Raw genomic sequence first — 20,056 nt, forward strand, 5'->3', positions numbered from 1 at the left:
TGAAGAGGACTAATCTTTACTATGACACATTGAACCAGGTACTCAATCCCTGGATGAAATTTCAGCCAGCATAAGGACAGAGGGAGTGGGAAGGATGGCAGCTTCTAAAATTACTATTTTAGGAACTCCTCAGCTATAGCTTTAGTGCCCTGGGCTAGTGGTACTAGTGTTCAGTACCTGGTAAATTAGCATGTGCCTAACTTGACAACAGTATCTATAGACCCAGAAAATCCGCAACAAAGAAAGAAAGAACAAATTTAGGTTGACTCTGCTGACCCTGAGGTTTTTCAGACTCACTGTAATATTCCTAAGATCATATCCAACCCCAAAAAATCACGTGGAGAGGAAGGAAATGGGAGCTGGAAAACCCAGTTGGCATGGACATTGAGTCTCAACTCTTTTTTTCCAGCCTGTGTCCTCTAGCTCTCCCACCTCTCTTGACCTCTATCTTTCATAAGGTGACTCAAAATGGGATCAGGAAAGGGAACTCCAGCAAGGGAAGTTATAGGATTGGGTTTGTTGTTGTGTTGGACACACAAGCAAAAACAAGTAGGTAGCTTGCCTCAAAGCCCAGTTGGTAGGCTAAGAATCAGATTACAAGTTTAAATAAATAAATAAATACAAATAAATTACAAGCCAACCAAAAACATGACAGAAGAAAAGTAAAAATAAAAAGCCTGTGGATCAGGCAGGGTAGGGAGAGAGGGAACTATGCTGGCAGATCCCTTTGGGAAATGGTAATCTTTTTTTAAATTTTAAAATACATAACATTTACATTTTAAGCATTTTGAATGTACAGTTCAGTGCCATTAAGTATAGTCACATTGTGACCATCATTACTATCCATCTCCAGAACTTTTTTATTATCCCAAACTGAAACTCTGTATCTATTAAATAATAACTTCCCATTCCCTTCTCTCCCCCAACGCCTAGCAACCATCATTTTAGTTTCTGTCTCTATGAACTTGACTAGGTACTTTGTATAAGTGGAATCATTCAGTGTTTGTCCTTTTGTAAGTGGCTTTTCTCATTTAGTATAATGTCTTCAAGGCCACTCATGTTGTGGCATGTGCCAGGATTTCTTTCTGTTTTAGGTTGAGAAATATCCCATGCTATGTATATACCACATTTTGTTTATCCATTCATCCATTGATAGATGCTTGGGTTGCTTCCACCTTTTGGCTATTGCAAATAATGCTTCTATGAACATGGTATATAAATATGTTTAGATCCCTGCTTTCAATGTTTCTGGGTATATACATCAGAAATGGAATTACTTAATCATATGGTAATTCTATTTTTAATTTTTTTAGGAGAATATAGCTATCATAGTTTATCTTTGGAGAAAAAATTGAACAAAATCTTTAATGACTTGTTTCATTTATGAAGTTGATTTTGTGAGCACCAGGAATCTTGGATTCTAATCCCAGTTCTCCATTTAACTGAGTGCTCTTTGAAAATCATGTGAATTATCAGGACCACTCTCAGTTCCCTCATCTGAAAAATGATATCTTTGAAATAGTTGATATCCAAGGCCTTCAAAATTCTAAAGGTCTATAATTCTGTGTGTTTCATTTTGCATGTGGGTTTATCCATTTATGTCTTCATTCATTCATTTTGGAAATGTTTTTTGAATGCCAGAGCAAGTGCCCCCAAAGATAAACAAAAGAGTAACCAGGGGAGGAGTGGGAATGGGAGGAGGAAGGCTGGTTTGATGGTTGAAAGAAGAAATAAAATGTACTGCAAACCAGTAGGAGAGTGGTTCTAAGATAAAGCTGAAGGGGTAAATGAAGTGAACGTTCTGGACCTAGTAACCAACTTTCAGATTTTCGACTTTATCCTGACATTAATGGGGAGCCATTAAAGGGCTTAAAGAAGACTGTGACAAGATCAGTTTGATTAAAAAAAAAAAAAAACCACTCTGACAATAGTGTAGAGAATGAATTGCATAGGTTCAAAACAAGCTATCTTTTCTCCACTCCATTATCTCAATTTTCCCCTTTGCTTTCTAAGTGGGAAAAGTAGACAAGATGTCCCAGAACCTAACCTGCAAGAAAAGATATTTAAATCTGCATCATTTCATCTTGGAGAATACTATACTATGCTTCTCCTTACAATAAAAAATATTTGGTCACCATTTTCCCTAAACTGAGAAAACTACTCACCATGGTTTATTATATTATTATATATAATAATATATATAATATATTATATTATTATATCACCATATATCACCATGATATATTAATGTCTCCAGGTCATTGGTTTGCCAATTAATATTTTAAGACCATGACATTATGGCAATTTTTTAAAAGTTTTGATAGGAGATTATTATCCCTTTATCTACAAGGTTAAAAACTTAAATATCACACAATAGTATACTATCTTGTATGAGAAAAATTAAAATTCATATTGGACTCAGTGAAGTTTTTCCTTAATTGGGATACAAATAGTCTAGTTCTGGCTTTATATAATATTCTTTATGTAAATAATGCAGTATTATAGAATCAAAATTACACAGTGATACTGTTTTCCTTTTTTATACACCTCTTATTTTCTTCACTATGAAAGTTATGAGTCGTGCAGTGTCAGCAGATTGTATACCTATGAAAACAATGAATGATCCCTGAAGGACGCTATTTTTAATGGGTGAAGAAAAGAATTTGGTTTCTGTCTTAGATCACATGAGTACAGAAATGAGTTGTTTGGAAAAATACTCCAAGCCTTGATATGCAAGAATAACGCCTTGATTAACTGCAGATATTAAGATTCATTCAACTACTAATGCCTTGTTCAGTGAAATAATGTTGGAAAGAATGGCATTTATATTGAATAATATTTGGCAGTTTGGCATAGTTTTTACTTTGTATTTACCAAGGAAAGAAAACCAAAATGAGAGCAAAGAGAACTCATTATAAAGAGTGAGGATGCTTAAAATCTCCAGTTTGTTAAAAGTAGGGCCAGGCAAAGAGTTGAAAAATTAAAGTTTCTGAGGTGCTTGGTATATTTTTGGTGTATTGAAAAATAAGTGCTTTTTCAAGAAAGAAGCCAAAGAATGGTGTTTCTGGTTTTAACATTATTCCTATGAGTTTGCTTGTCCTCCCAAGAGCTATAAAGTAGACAATAAATCAAACCTATTTTAATTTGCCATGAGATAGCAGATAGAAACAAAATTTTTCCAACTGGTCATCTGCCAAAGTATTTCTACTAGTCCTATTCACTTCAAAAATTTATACTTACTATTAAAAATTAAGAAAAAAAAATGAACTATCAAATAAATTCAAGTCTGGAAAACATTTATTGAATGCCACCAAAGCCAGGCACTATATCAGGTTCTGGGGTTGCTGGAAAAGTAGGTGGTGATCTGGTCTTCAAAGAGGCAATTGACTCTAAGCAAGGCTGGGTTACATTATATGCCAGAGGCCAGAGCAGAATAGCCTTCTCCAGGTCAGTAAAAACATATGACATATTGTGTTATACCGTATTACCGAGGCACATCCTACCTCCCTGCTCTCCTTCCAAATCCAATGACTTTTATTAGTAGGACTATCTTTTGAAAGTCTCTATTTGAACATTAGTTGCAATAAATCCTAATCCTTATGTGACAATATAACATTTGAGTTAATTTTGAAAATATAGTATGTATGATACTTGCTTTAAAGTATGTTTTAAAATATAGCTATTATAGCTACTTAAATACCTATAAAATATAGCTAGTATTTGATTTTGTTTCTTGAAGTCAAAGTTTGAGGCAATTGAATTTTATGTTACAGAAAGTTGAAAGACTCATCACAATATCAATATCAAGTGCCACTTAAAATGCTTTTGTATTTAATTTTTTTTTTTTTTTTGGTAATATGACCAGGTGAGAATTTTTCGCAGTAGATAACAATGATACAGGCACCCATATTTCCCAAGCTAAATGTTCCTTCTTGGAAAGCTACTGAAGAGTTTATAAAAGGTCATACTTTTTTTTTCTTTTTCTTTTGTAAGTTTGAATGTAAATAATGACTCAAATCCATAGTTTTACAAGTGTTTATATAGTTTTGACATTGTTATTTGATCACTCCAGTTGTTTCAATTGGCTCAAGTCTCTTGCTTTAATTTTTTTTTAATGTATAACAAGTACTTACTATTTGTCTTAAAGAGTATGCTAGGTACAATAATAAAAGGCTTCCATAAAAAAAAAAAAAAAAAAAAAAAAAAAAAAAAAAAAAGGCTTCCATGGACTGCAGATGAAATAATTGGATTAACTTTGAAGTGCCAAAAAAAAAAAAAAAAAAAAAAAAAACAAAAAAAAAAAAAAACTCTCCATTTTCACAGGTTAGGTAGGATATGAAAGTTTAGCCTCACAATCATCATTTGAAATTAAAAAAACACTTTACTGATAGAGTAATCTCAATATAGAAAATCTGAAGCTTTTTTTTTTTTTTTTACTATCATGTCACTTTAAAAATAAAAGCATGATCGGTTAAGAAAACACCATAACTAATGTATATAAAATTCAGATATTTATAAGTATCATCAAATGAAATGCCTGTTCACTTTAGTTCTAAAGCAACAACACATGAACAGTTTTACTAAACATTTCCTATAATAAGTATATTAAGAAAGGCTAGTTTGTAATTTTTCTTTAAAAACAAAAAACTTGATACCACAAAAGTTTTAAAAAGCTGACTCTCCTGCCTGAATAGGGTCTCTATATATATGGCAAATCATGGTTATATAGAAAATATTACAAAAAGTATTAATTCAGATAACCTTAGGGGAGTATTTCCAAATTTAGAGCCCTGCCTAATGGCCAACAGTGTTTGTTAGTTTTAATATGCTCACATGTGAATTAATACATTTTGGTATCCTACTTTTATAGTTGTAAATCAGATTTATGCCCAACTGTGAGGCCCTGGAATCTGGGTCTTTAAGCAAAACAGACAGTGGAGGTGTTGCTGCCAGCAAAAGTGTGGGTTTCCTCTGAACTGGTAGGCCGCTCTTCTGTGGAGCTAGATGTTAACACACTTTCATTTGTCTCTACTCTAATGACTGAATTAAAATACCCCTCTATCTCCGAGTCATTATAATGTGAAAATTGCACACTGTCTACACATCATGGGCTGTGAAACAGCAACCCAAACACACGACCAACTTAGTATGTTTTAAATGTTGGAGCAAATGGGGTGGTTGGTTTTGAATTCATTTGCACTCATTTTTACTACTTGAGACACGCTCATTAAAAAGCTGTATTTCAACTATGTTATATGTTCGCATTTAACTGAGCTGGATTTTTCACTGCACTGCTGCATCTGGCTTTTTAATTTGCCTTGAACAGGACTGTTCTTTCATATCATGGACAATTCAGGCAGGCATTATCAGGGAAAGTCAAGTCATTGGCTTGGCCTCTTTCTTCTCAATCTCTCCAAGGAAAATGGGGTCCGTTTCCACCACACCCCTGGTACCTACAGGTTGGGATTGCAGATAAAGATAGGAAGTACAGAACCCCCACACCCCACAGGGAGGGGGAACTGTATTACACGCACTTTCTTCAGGGCAGCTACTCATTTGCAATCCGCTCTGCACTTAAACCCTTTTAAGTTACAAACAAACTTTGGGAAAGTTACATCACCATAAACAAAGACACAGTTGCTTAAATTATTATTATGCAACACTGTGTCATTACTCACGCATGGACATTGCAATTATCTTCCCAATTTGGCAAATACCACCACAGCTTTGTATCAGCTTCAGAAGTAAAAATCAAGGATAAGCATGTCAGTGCCACCTTTACACATGGAAAAGGTCCCCCCCACACACACAGCCACACACTCACACACTCAGGTTTCATCCTGCAAACAAAGTGAGACGTCAAAGCTGTCTCCTACGTCTTTGGAATCCCCTATTTTCAATGTAAATTATCAGTCTGGTATCATCCTTCTGCTAGGCTATGGAGAAGAGCAATGCAGTAATAAATACAAGCAAGTGAAATTCTGGGCGTGCTTTTGTAAATCAAACAGGCACCAATACACATCTGGTAATCAATTTGGTAATTAGCTGTATCCCTCAAAAAAAAAAAAAAAAAAAAGGTGTCTGTAACCACTGGGTTACGTCTGCCCCAGGTGATCTCTACAGATCTGGTAACCAGATTGTCCCCACTCCCACCCCATGCTGCTCTTCAGCCCCTGCATCGCTTGGTGTCTAAGCAGAAAACAAATCAAACATATTCCGGAAACATTTTTTAAAATTGAGTCTAGATTTAAAAAAAAAAAAAAAAAAGGACCAGGTTGTAAAAAAGGAAAAAAAAAAAAAAAAAAGAGGGTAACTAGATGTCCAAGAAAAAAGCGAGAGCGAGGACAAACGACCCGCACAAGAGCCTAGGACCATTTTTCTCTCCTGCTGTCGCAGAGCTGACAGGAGGAGGATGGGGGTGAGGGAGGGAGGGAAGGGGTGGGGGGAGAAGACCATTTAAAGCATCATCTCCCTATCTGCAAAAGGTCTGGCCTCCCCAGTCCTGAGGAAGCGCTGGTAGCCATTTTCAATTTTTTTTTTTTTTTTAAGAGCCTAAAAGGAAAATAAAACAGAAAAGGTACATCTCCCTTCTTGCACCAACAGCTCGGCTCCTCCCTCCAAAGAACAAGTATTTAAAAAAAAATCTCAGGTACAAAACCCAATCCACATGCATCCAGTGAGGCTTCTGCAGTCAACTCGATTCGATTTGGCGAGTTGCACTGAAGGAGACGTGATCTTGAAAAATCAATCCGTGATCGCGCCCCCGCGCCGCCGCCGCAGCCGCCGCAGTGGCCACAAAATTAGCGGCTCCGAGGACATTTTTGCCGCAGTGCACGTCCGCCGTAACCACCGAGCACTCGGGTGAATAATGGAAGTACAGTGCGGAGACAATCAAGTTGATTTATCACGCAAAATAATTCACTGCTCCAGTCCAGCTCTCGGTCCTGTCACTTTAAATCACCAACGCGCGTATACACGGATCCATGGGCCCCACACATGCATGGTACACGTGTGTGCGCGCGCGCAGAGCCCAGTGCAAGGATTCCAGGTGGCTTCACGCGCACCAAGGGGGCAAAAGAGCAAAAGGGCCCGTCACCCCAACCCCCTGCCCCCACCTTGTGCAGCGTGGACAAGTGGCTTGTAATGCAGCTTGGAGCAAAATAAAGTCTGAACAAAACTAGACTGTGAGACTAGCACGTCCCAGAGTGAAAGTGAGTGACGTTAACGCAGACTCTGTAAAGACCCGGAGCACTTGCAGGCAAAACTAAAACGCACACACACCCCCTTTTACTTTTTCTTTTTCTTTCTTTTCTTCTTCTTCTTTTTTTTTTTTTTATAAAAGAAAGAAAAGAAAATCATTAACTGGGTTCAGATCTAAAATGCTGCTTTTAAAATGCACGCACATGTTGAAGACTCAGCGACTGTAATTTCTTGGGTAAACATCTGGTGAAGACATTCCAGGAACACATCTGAAAGGAAGAAAGGCGTAAGACAGCCCCTTCTTTATATATCTTGGGTCAAAAAAGGGTTGTTAAAACTTTTTTTTTTTTTTTTTTAAGCGTGCTCTTGATCTAAATATCTTTATGAGCTCTAGCGGTCAGTTTGGTTTGGGAGAAGAGGTTTGAGCTGGAGCGGGGAGACCTGGGTCTCAGACACAATGGAGTGTGAGGTTGGGCAAATCTCTTTCCTTATGGCCTTCTTTTCTCTCCTGTAAAATCGCAGGCGGTAAATGATATGCTTTCTAAGTTTTGTGTTTTATGTTTCCACCCTACACACACACACACACACACACACACACACACAGACACTCCATGATTCTATTTAGGAGGGAATGATGATGGGGTGGGGGATGTATTAATATAGAGAGAAAAAGAGGTCACATTCTTCAGGTGGCATCTGTTAAGACTGGTGGTGATGAAAGTGATGAGTCCAGTATGCCTGAGTCCTTAACAATAAAGATTGTGTCTATATTAAGAGCTGCTATTGTCCAAGTATATATAGCATATAATGAGTGCTCTTTGAGAATGACAATGTAATCTTGTAATTATATATATTTTTTTAGGGGAGGGGAGAAGAAAGGGTCAGCCAAAAGGATTTTGAGACTGGAACACTTTTCAGTATTCTTGTTTACTTGTAATCTGTATATGAAATGTATTAAATGCTTGGATAATTCAGAAAGCATAACTTTTTAGTGGGTAAGAATTCTTCTGTACCAGATTGGCTGTCTAGATCTACTGAATTAATAGGATTAATTGCTCCCCATCTACTTTTTCAGAAAACAATTCTAAGCAGAGACAGGCAGGGGCCACTGTTTGGCACCCCCCTTTATCTCTCTAGTGAGTGGTCAAGAGTGTAGGTGCTAGAGCCAAACCATTAGCTAGTTTTGGAATGCACTAGATGAGTAATCATTGGCATATTATTTGCTTTAGTTGTGCCTCAGTTTCCCACATTTCTAAAATGGGGATTATACCGGCAACTAATTCATAGGGCTGTTGTCAGGATTAAATGAGTTATCATATTAAAGTGCTTGGAACAGAGCATGGCACATGTAACAAACAGCTCAATAAATGTTAGAGGTTATTATGACTCTAATGTAAACACAGGGAAAGCAACGTTAGATATAATAGAGGAATCTTTGAGCTGCTCCTGGATTTCAACTAAGGCCTCTAAGCACTTTATTTTATCTGGCTTTTATGTCAGCTTAAAGCGAGGAGCTCAGCAGTCTTTATTATTATTAAGAATAGGCCAGAACATTCCCTACCAAAACTCCATTCCCATACATACAGTAGTTGGGAAACTGGAGAATTCTCCACTTGATCAGATAAATGCAAATATGTAACATTGGCTCTATATGTTGAATGTATACTTACTAATGTGTGTTTTGACTATGCAGGTGGGAGGAAGCCAAGTTTTGTTTTTGTTTTTGTTTTTTTCTTTCCCCCTTTGGAGAGAAGTTTCTAAGGCATCAGCTCCTGTTTCTGTTGTGATACTCTTTCGGGTACAACTTGTTACCTTAGGCCTAGCCTCTGTCATTGAACTATGAAGTCAAAACAACCCCAAATCTCTGGCGTGCTCCCTTTGTGTGATTATTAGTTTAAAGGGGAAAAGCGACATCCTGGATTTCTCTCCTCTCTTAATGACCCCCAGAGTGAAGACTTGAACGAGGCTTTAGGAAGGGTCATAGGCATGGAATGCTTCAGGGAGGAATTCCACTAGTGTTTGCAATTTGGGATTGGAGGCGAGCTGCAGTTAAGCTTTATAGAGGAAGTGGAGATTAGGTGTTTTTCCAGAACAAGATAGGTGCTGGCTCAGTTCTCTGCTTGTTGGAAAGTCATGTCCCACTTCTTTCCTCCAGTGCCACCTGAAGCCCTGGTGCACTAACTCTTCCACCAAGGGCCAACGCAGAGACCAAGCTGGCAGGCCTGGGACGCCCCAGAGTGGCCGGGACATCAAGTTTAGAGGGCTACAGGCGCCCGGGGTTAAGTTCAATTTGGGACAGAAAGCGCCTCACTGAGAGCGCTGGGAGAAAAGTTGATTGTTTCCAAGCGCTAGCGTGAGTGCTCCAGATATCCTTGGTCAGCTTGATGAACACAATATCCCAAATAAATGCATCCCTAAAAGAGGGTGCGCTGCCTTCTACTCCACCTGCTTGCCTTCTTCCTTCCCTTTGTGGGGGCGGAATGAAACTTCAGCAGGTGAAGACTCCCACCCCTCCAGCGTTATCACAAGCGCACATCCCTTCTCCTACACAGTCCCTGTAAGGTGCCAGGGAGGAAACCCATGGTACCTATATTTTCAAAACTTTCCGGAGCCAAAGGTGAGAAATCTGGCGACTTCCTTTCCTCCCCACCCGCAGTCAACTTAGCATCCAGAGACCGTGCGTCGTCTGGCCTCGCAGACCTTTCCGAGACGTCTGGCGTCCGGGGGACGACTTCCCTGATCCCAGTCCCTAGTGGACCGCGGACTTTACCAGCTTCAAAGGTACTGGGCAAATTGAGAGTAAATAAATTAAATTGTGCGCTCCATCAGCACCAACCGGGACGACGGGGATCCCGCATTGCGGGCCTGGAGAGGGACGGGGGCGAGGGCAGGTGGAAGGACCAGGCGGGAGGCGCGGGACCGCCGGGCAAGGTCACGACCGCGAGGCCCCGGGAGGTGGAGGCCAAGGTGCGGGGCGCAGCGGCCCGGCGCCGCCCTCGAGGCCCCGAGCTGACCCCCGGCGCCCCCTCCTCCGCACCCGCCTCGCGCAGCCCTGGGGGAACAAGGGGGCGGCGCGGCAGAAGCGACCCTTACTTTCCTGGTGGAAGCCGAAACCCGCGGGGCTCCCGGGCAAGTTGTCCTGGCAGAAAGATCGGATGCCCAGCACCACCGAACCTTAGCAGGGGCTCTCTGCACCGGCCCCCTGCCCTAGTGGCGACCTGTGAGAAACTTCGTCCCTCCCCTCAGTGTCTTCTGGCCCCGGGAACTTGGCCCGGGACGGCCTAGTTCCCCTTATTAATCCGTGGTCCCACCACCTCAGCAGCCCCTTCTCCCTAAGGGACTTTGGGGGGGGGGGTGTCTTCTAATGAAGGGAACAAGTTCAATGTTTTTTTTCCTTTTGAGGAGAGTATTGTGTGACTTTAAAATCTCCTAGGCGTTAAAAAACCAAGCCAGACCAAACAGCAAAACCAAAAACAAAAAAAGCTACTTTCACATGAGTATAGAGTGGAATCAATCCAAACCTTCCTTGGGCCCGGCTGAGTCCTTGGTCAGATAGTCGAGTTCCTGAATCTTTCAGGAAAACAGAGCTCCTTTCACACACTTCTGGAGGCGACTTAATAAGACTGCAATATATTACCACGTTTAAAAGGTTTTGCAGAGGCAAGGTTTCCTAAAAGCGACTTGCCAGCGATGCATGGAAAAGCAAATCCGCTTATAGAGAGGAGCCGCTAAAGAGGAAGGGGGGAAAGGCAGGACCGAGCCCCAATTAAAAACCGCAGTTTCCAACTTTTGAACCAAAGCCCTGATCATTGTGGGACCCTGGGGCCGGGAGAATGTAGTGACTGCCGCTGGAGCCGACAGGTTGTAGACCTCCAAGGCTCTTTGCACTGCTTTCTGGAAGTCTCCAGACTTTTTCTTCCGGTAACCTTTCCCCTCAACAGCCAAAGTTAGGTCTTCCCCCCTTTGTGTTTTGTGGGTGTTTGGACCCTGTTATGTGTGTGTGTGTGTGTGAGAAGCCTTGCTCCTTAAACACACGAAGTGCACAAGTTCTCATTCTTTAGCTGGCAGTCTGTGGACTCAGGATGGGAGTGTGGGTGCCAGCGCAGGTGAAGTTAGGTGCTTGTGCCAGTTTGTTGTCTGAGCCCTCACCCCACAGAGTGGGCCTAACACAGCTCTTATCTCCACAAACTTTTGTTGGAGTTTCTAAGAGAAATCACCACCCTCATTATTTTTGAGCTGAAGGTTTCTGTTTTGTGTCATGAACTCAAGAAAAAAAACTGCAGATTTTGTTAGTTTTGTGATTTCTCAGATTTTATAAAGGTCTTGGACCCCATAACTCTGGGTGGGTGGGCGGGGGGAACAAATCACTGAGTCTTTTGCCGGGGAAGTATCACCTGCCAGCTTCATGAGGGTGAAGATAAGGACTGCTTCCCATAAACTTTAAAACATCTAAACACAGTACACCAAATCTCAACTCCCCTGCCTTTGGGAACACACACATACATCCCCCAAGTATTTCTGGTCCTCTTGTGGTTACTCGACTATTTTGTAGCACCTTCTCAAACTGTCTCTTTGAATGGCCATTCTAACTTTTACAAAGTTTCTTGCTGTTTAGCATGATAAGTTGCACTTGCCCTGTGTGCAACACAAGCTTGCTTTTGAGCCCTTGACATGCTTTCAACCCTATCCTAGGAGTGTTTTAAAGGCTACATTTTAGCCTTAGGGATAAAAATGTTCCTTTCATCCTGTATATGGAGAATGCTGGGGGGCAAAGTGGCCAAGTTTGTAGGAAACCCGATCTCTTAGCTTTGCTAACATCAGGAGGATAGTTTCAACATGCCAGTCCTTGCCTGCTCAAGTGCCAGGGCAGGGTACTCGGGACACACCGCAGCCCAGTCTTCTGTTTCTCTGACCAGCAGGTCTGGCCTCCAGCGCCGAGGATGCCGGTGGCGTTAGGGATGTTGCGCACACCTGCAGATTTTAAAGCAGCCCACCGGAGATCAGATCGGGAGGATCCGTTTTTCCTTTGGGCTACCTAATAAAGCAAAGAGCTAGACCTTCACAAAAGGAAAAACATTTTGTTTAAGCCTGTCCTTTCTTAGGAAGCGCACAGAGACCAGGCCCACCGATATTCCGGATAAACTTAACGCTACCAGAAATGTGCGGTGCATTTGACTTGGGCTGGGGACTCATTGAAGACCAGACTCTTAGAGTTAAACTCGCCTCTCTCTTTTTGTTTCCATTGCTCTAGTTTTCCTTCGGTCTCTTTCCTTCTCAGTGTTCCCTACCTCCTGAAGTGAGTTAATAAAAACATCACCCCATTATATATACATATATAAAGTAGACACTAAAATTGAGAGTTAATGTTGCAACCAAACTCTTCGGGAATCTACCGGTCTGTTCACTGCATCTTTGCCGCTTGTAATGACAGCCACTATTGTTCCTAAACTTCACCAAACTAGTTCTTTCAAGTTCTTTGAGAAAGTGTAATAAACGCTAATTGGAAAAACACCACCACCACCCAACTCTCCTGTATTTTATTTGCTCAGATCAAGGAAGAGGACTCTAAGCAAAGTAATAAACTTTACGTAGGTTATTTTTTAGCTACCGCATTTTCCGTAGCTATTTTTCCTCCTTAACTAAATCGTGCAGCTTCTTGCGATTGCACGTCTCCCTCCCCCCTCCTGTCCTCACTAACCCACTGGGCAGTTCTCCCCAAAGGAGTCCGCCCGTGGTGGAAACCCTCCTAGAGGGACCTAGGACCTAAAGCGCTCAGTTTCAAAAGTCCTGGAGAAAATGTCTTCTCCAGAAACTACAAATGGAGCAAACCATTTACCTAATTCATTCAAGAGCCTCTATAGGAAGGACTTTGGAGGACGATGATCCCCATAATGCGATACTAATGGAAATCCCCTTAGCGCGTCTCTCCTGGGCCCGCGAGGGACGGCGTCCGCTCCCTGCCTGCCGTCCAGAGGCCCTGGCCCGCGGCCCCTCCGCATCTGCCCCCAGATGGCACCCCCAGGGCGCCCAGCGACGGCGGCGACTCGCGACCCCGCCGGGGCCACTCTCCGATCCGCGCTGTCACGCGACCCTGGCCACCCCCTCCCCGCCCCCCAGCGCGAGCCACTCCTCCTGCTCTCCCTTCCTTCCCTTCCTCCCCAGTGACTTTTATGGGGGCTGGGGTGGGGTGTCAACTGGGAACATTCCCTGCCTCGCGTTGCCCACTTGCTCTGCCTTCTCCCCACCCCCGGCTGGATTGGGATTGAAATCCGGGAATTCAACTTTGCTGCAAAATCTCGGTTTCCTAGGGAGGGGCTGGAGGGAAGGAAGACCCTGCGGAGCCCGCGGGCCAAGCAGCCCCCCACCCCCACCCCACCCCGCCGCCCGGCCTTCCCGCAGGGAGGATGAAAGCGCAGGGCCCCGGGAGGGGCCCCCGGGCTCCCTCCCCCGAGGGGGCGAGAGCTTGGGGCTGGGGGGGGGGTGTGTGGGGGGAGGAGGCCGAGGCCAGGCGGCGAGCGCGGGGCGGGGGGCCTCAGGCCTCGAGGGTACCCGCCCCCCCTTCCCAGGCAGGGGAGCTCATGGCCCTGCAGGTGCACCCCCGCCCCCTTTAAGGCCCCTCCGTGGAAACCGCCTTCCGGCCCAAGTTCTGTTCTTTGAGGCTTTGAACGAGGCCTTTCAGAAGTTTTTAAAGCTGCCCCGCCCCGCCCAGCACTCACGGGGTCACACTCCCCCCGGTCCCTCCACCCCCGCCACAGCTGCCGGCCTAGGGGGGTGCGGGACGGGAGCGGAGCGGGCAGGCCCGAGGCCCCCGGGATCGGGGCACCACCCAGGGGCGGCTGGCTCGGCCCAGGGCGCTTGGAGATCCGGCGCCGGAGCCCTGCCTCGGAGGAAGCGCAGGCTAACTGCTCGCCCGGCGCGCCAGCCCCGAGTGGGGGGCGGCGGGGAGCGGGGACGAGAAGAGACCCGGGCGGCGGGTGGGGTGGGGGGCACGGCCGCCTTGCCAAGGTTCCTTTGCAAAACTCTAGCCAAGGGACTATTTTAATTGGCCTTTAGGGGAGGCAGTTAGAGACCCGCGTCCTGGGTCTGCAAGTTCCCCCGCGCGAGTCAGGGCGCCACCTACAGGCAGCTCCGGGTAGCAGGAGGGAGAGGGAGCCGCCCGCCCTGTGCGCGGCCCTCGGAGCGGGGCCTGCGGAGTCCAGAGCCAGCTTTCGGCGGCAGGGAGTTCCGTGCTCCAGAGCTACGGCTCTGTTGGCAGCGAGCGTCCTTAGGGCACTGAGAATGAACTTTTGGGGAGTGGGGAGCTGGGGGTGGGGGTAGATACAGGAATTGGGTTATTGCACTACGAAAGAAGTATCTCCTCCTAGGCTGGTCTCCTGGAGTGCAGCATGTTAGAGGAGGGTAGCTGTGCGGCCTTGGGGGAGCTACTTAATCTTTTAATCTTTCCGAGTCTGGGTGTCCTCATCCTTTAAAAGGGGGAATTGTGGTGGTACAGGTCTCCCCTGCTTTTCACAAGTTTCAGCCACTTCATGAAAAACCTAGCTTGGTACCTGTTTTTGGAAACAGAAAGAAATGGAAGAGGACTCTTGCTCTTAGGAAAAAGCAAAACTAGCAATAGCTGATCATTATAGAGACAGAGCCCCCTTTTTCTCCCCTCCCCACCCCCAGCCGCCAGAGTGGCGCCGCCAAGCTCTTGCCCCCAGAACTACACTCAGCATCTCAGCATCAAGCTGCCAAAGCTTTGATCTGTGAGTATCCGTGCTTTATTTTGATTTATTTTGTGCATCCCATAGCAGGATGTGTGCTAAGGTGTGAGAAGAGTCTAGGAGAGCTCATTTTTCGGGTTTGGGAGTACTACAATTTTTCCAAAGAATATAATGATAATCGCCTCTTTGCTTGACACCATTTCAGCTTACAAAAGGTTTCACAGAGATGCTGTACTTTAGGAAGGGGGGCGGCGGGAGGGACATATCTTTCTGACGGGGTCCTTGTGAGAATTAAATGAAATAATGTACTGAGAAAATATAGGTGCCTTGCAGGGAGTTTTCATCTATTTCTAATATGAAAACTTTTTTTTTTTATCCTAAGAAATCTAACATACAAGACTTTGGCTAGCTGCTTTCTGTTCCTCAAAGATTAGGGCCTTAGAAGAAGATAAAGAGAGCCAAAGAGGCTTGAGTGTCTGATTAGGATAGAAGGATGGGTTAGTGGAGGTTTTAATAACTACTCTCTAGCTAATCCCCTTCTCACAGACAAATAATAACCTATTTGTGGATCACTTACTATTACCACTTAGTAGTACCTCATTTAATTAAAAACATTTTGCCACCTTATATAATAAGCATTATCCCCATTTTAAAGATGAGGAAATAAGACATAAGGATATGAGGCATAGTTGGTTCATCTTCTTTTTATTTCTACTTAAAAATTTTATATTCCGGGGCACCTGGATGAATCAGTCAGTAGAGTATGTGACTCTTGATCTCTGGGTCATGAGTTCAAACCCCACATTGGGCATAGAGATTACTTAAATTTTTCTTTTCTTATTTCAGATATTTCAGAATCCTCCTTTAATGTCAATTTATATTGTCCTATGTGCTTGGTTCCTGTATTAAACAATTTTACATCATAAGTCTCATGTCATTCTCACAAAACCTCTATGAGCTAAAACTTCAAGTTCTCTCATCACAGAAAAGGAAATATTGGTTCAGAGACTTCACAAAGAAGTGGTGGAGCCTGATCATGCAGAGCCCAGATCTTCTGACTACACATCTAGATACCTTTTGTTACACCACAACTTAGGATGGTTCCAGCTAGCTTTAGGGCACTTTAAAAAGCTATCTAGGAAGGTCAGGCAGGAGAAGCGGTCACCTTGGTGTCTTTGACACATTGCACCTATAGAAAATGGATGGCGTTTATAGCCTTAGTAATGGTAAAGTATGACAATGTTTCCTACTGAAACATCGATGGTCGAAGAAGGGGACAAAGGGGTTTGGGGAGAGGCCAAAGAATGAGCTGATTTATATTTTTATAAGTGTGTATAACATTAAATAAATATGACTGAATCAACCAAATCTCATTATAACAAATGCCATTACACTGAGAAGTTGAGTGTAATGTGGTTATTGCCAAATCGTGGCATTGGACCTTGGGAGACAGTGCTTTGTTGATTTGGTTGTAAAAATTATTAACAGTAAGTATTTTTGTACATTAAATATTTTTGCTGGTTTGTGTCCGTGTAATAGCAACACTTTATGATGAAAGGGCTGGACTGTTTAGGGAGAATTATATTCCTTTCATGGCTTTCATTTTTCCATTGTGTAGCAATTACTCATTAGTCCTCTTTCTTCTTACCTACGTAAGTACCAACTCAAACCATCATTCCTCTCCAGAATAACTCCCTTTCACACCTGAGAATAACTAAATATACAAAAGGCCTGAGAGTTAAGTGATAAAATGCTTTGGTTTGGGGCATTGGATGTAAACATGTGCCTCCCACTTTCATCTTTTTCCTACTGGGCCCAGCCATGCTGACTCTGCTTGCGAATGTATTATCACTACCTCAGACTTTAACTGCATTTCACCTTCAGCTTCTATACATTGTTTCTAATAACATAATAGATTTTCATTTTGAAACAGATGCCACAGGAGATTCTTAAGCAGGAAAGCCCCACTGTGTAACTAACAGCATAAAGTTATCAAATTTAAGGTCAGGTGGCTTTGGATTGGTAGCTGTTGGGGACCAGTCTGGCATTAGATAAGAAGAAAAATCTGTTGAAACCAATACATATTTGTGGAATGTATTTTACATGTTCCATAGTGTTCTAGGTACCAACAGAGATATAGCAGAGTTTATAGTCTAAGCTTTAGGGTAGAAACCTCTCTTCTATTCTCTGGAACTCTTAGTGCTGTTATAATAAAATGATGGGCTAAATGTTCAAAGAACACATATACTAGCTCAAATGTTGAGCTGAAATATTTCCTTCTGAAATTACTATCTTTATCCTAGAATTTTGTTGAAGATTTATTTCTTTGAGGGGGGAGGGGCAGAGGGAGATGGAGAGAGAGAATCACAAGCAGACTCCCTGCTGAGCATGGAGCCGCATGTGGGGCTTGCTCTCATGACCCTGAGATCATGCCCTGAGCCAAAATCCAGAGTCCACACCTAATGGCCTGAATCACCCAGGCGTCCCCATCCGAGAATTTTAATGTTACTAATTCATTATCTTTAGATATAGTTATATAAATGAATGGAGAAAAGACTTTAGGAAAGTTGAGAACTATGGCTTATGGCCTCATTTTGCACAATCACATGTGTACCCACATTTATAAGAGATAACACTCTACTTGAGACACCCATTTTATATGCTGAGATGAACTCTGCCATGGAAATACATATTGATCAGCCCAAGCGTGTGAATGGGTGTATATCTGGAAATCTTGGCTACTTCTTTTTGGTATCCTTCTCCCAACAGTGAGCAATCCAGGGCTCTTTTTAGTTATGAAAGGACAGATGTGATATGTAAGTCACTTTGAAACTCCTTAGTCTTGACTTTCCTCAGTCCCAGACTTAGGACTTCCGACTATGGGTATCTCCCCAAGTCAATTGCAGGTCAGAGGTTGTTCTGTGTTTCCCAGGCTCAGCTCTGGGAAAGCATATACTTAATACAATTGGATAGCTTTTTACAACAGACAGGTGTAGGAGCTTGAGAAGCTGAACTGCTGTTCCTGATCATGGAGTGTTGAGTTTTCTGCCAAAGCCATTGGTGAAAGTCTAATAAGCGACATTACATATTACTGGCGTTAGATGGCCCATCTGATGGGATGTTTGCTCAGAAAGTCAATGATTAGAAGCCTGGAGTAAAAAGCAGTATTTTCAAGGAACTTAGAAGCTACAAATGATAGTAGTATAGCATGGACTCTTGAGTGTCTGGAGACAACAGGTCTGACTGAATTCATTTATTTATTTATTTTAAAAAGATTTTATTTACTCATGGAAGACACACACACACACAGAGAAGCAGAGATATGGGCAGAGGGAGAAGTAGGCTCCCTGCAGGAAGCCCGAAGCAGGACTTGATCCCAGGACCCTGGGATCATGACCTGAGCCAAAGGCAAGATGCTCAACCATTGAGCCACCCAGGTGGCCTGTCTGACTAAATTTAAACAAGAGGGGACACAGCCACGTGTTTATTTGAAGAACCTTTGAAGATGCCTGAAAGAAGCCTAGAGATCATGGGAGCAATTCTGAAATATTGGTAGAGAAGATAGGGCTTTATTAACACTGAATGTGTTTAGGCCAAGGACATTGTCTTATTTGACCCATGCAATCCTCAGAAACATTGCAGCACAGTTATCCCATTTCACAGAATGGAACAGAGCCTCATAATTACAAATGGTAAGAGGGACAGATGAGATTTAGACCTGGTCCAGTCTGGCTTGAAAGCACATGTTTTCCTATTTTCTTCACTCAGTTTCCAGCCCCACAGCCTTCTCAATCTGGCCTCAACGTGCTTGTCCAACTTTCTCTTCCAACAGGAATGATTGGCTCTTTTTCTTGGCACCATCATCTCAACCTTTATTAAGTATCTGTTTCCTGTCCTGAGCCTACACAGAACCACTTCTAATCTCCAGTTCACTTGCTGGGACACCCAGGTACAAAAATTCGGACACTCCAATAGGCCAGTGTAGTTTTACTCACCCTTTATTTGTACATTCATCCTGGCTGCACCCTTTGAATATTTAATCAAAGCAATTTATCCCTTTTTTGAATCCTGTTGTCTCTAATCACCTTGCAAATTCCTACTTCCATTCTCAGTCACTGCTGGTGCCTGGTTCAGGGTTTTATAGGTCGGGTCTGTTGTCTATCTGGAACTATCCGTGGATTGCTTGTAAGGCATCCAACCTACCCTCACTTCTTTCTCCCTCCCGTCCATCCCCCACAACAAAGGCTGGCGCAAAAATAACGACAGAAAAAAGAGCAGGTTCAGCCAGATTCTCCTCCCTCGGTCCATCCCCCAGCTGTCACCCTCAGGCCCCAAATATAAAAGGGGGAAAGGATACCTCTGCAGTCAGAGAGGCCAAACAAAAGGCTTGGGGAGGCCACCTTCTCGCCTTAGCTCTAACAAACCCACACTTCCCCGTGGTCAAAAGCTTTCCGTCCACAACCGCGGGGGCGGAACCTGGGCTCCCTTAGTGGTACAGGACTGGGAAAGAGGAACACGTGCGTGCTGGGGTGTGTGTGCTGGGGGTGTGTGCTGGGGGGGGTGAGGGGACAACTGGGGGGTGTGTGCCTGGGGGGCAACGTGTCTTAGGGAAGCCGGGGGCCCCGTGACTCGCGCCTGGCGCCTCCCTACTCCCCCAAAGGAAGCAGCGGGCCTAGCTCGAGGGGCAGCGCGGGCCGTGGCGGCTGCGGTGCCCGCGCGGGGTCCGCGAGCCTCCCCGGGTGGGGAACGCAGCCCGGCGGGGCTGGGGGGCTGGGGGGCTAGGAGGCGCCCCCACGCAGGCCCCCCGGCTTGCGGGGAGCTCCCCCGCCGCGGGCCGAGGGGCAGGTGCGGGGCGGGGCGGGACGGGGCGGGGCGGGCCGGCGGGCGCGGCTGCTGCGCGGAGGCCGAAGTCCCCTCCGGGCCCGGCGCGCCCCGGGTCGCTGCGCCCCCAGGTGCCCGCGGGGGGGGCGGGGCTGGTGCCCGCGCGGACGGCCCGGCGGCGCCAGGCGCTCCTTCGAGGCGGCCTTGCAGTGTGGGAACGGGGTGAAGCGTGGCCGGGCCCCCGGGCGCGCCCCTTCCTACCCGGCGGCTGCTAGCGGACACCAGAGGGCGCCGTTTAATGCGCTTCGGCCGGGGACCCGCGCTCCGGGAGA

The 20,056-nt window shown here is 44.5% G+C and overlaps 1 long non-coding RNA gene across 1 annotated transcript; it reads left to right on the forward strand.

The window, feature by feature from the left end:
• The first annotated feature begins 7,209 nt into the window (after positions 1-7,209).
• LOC112647127 (uncharacterized) lies at positions 7,210-12,720 on the forward strand. The gene is made up of 3 exons (XR_003128111.3): positions 7,210-7,486; positions 9,857-9,981; positions 12,120-12,720. It is a non-coding gene; the product is annotated as an uncharacterized LOC112647127 (long non-coding RNA).
• Positions 12,721-20,056: the final 7,336 nt, after the last annotated feature.

The sequence above is a fragment of the Canis lupus genome, chromosome 5 (assembly GCF_003254725.2).
Source record: "Canis lupus dingo isolate Sandy chromosome 5, ASM325472v2, whole genome shotgun sequence".
Taxonomy (NCBI): domain Eukaryota; kingdom Metazoa; phylum Chordata; class Mammalia; order Carnivora; family Canidae; genus Canis; species Canis lupus.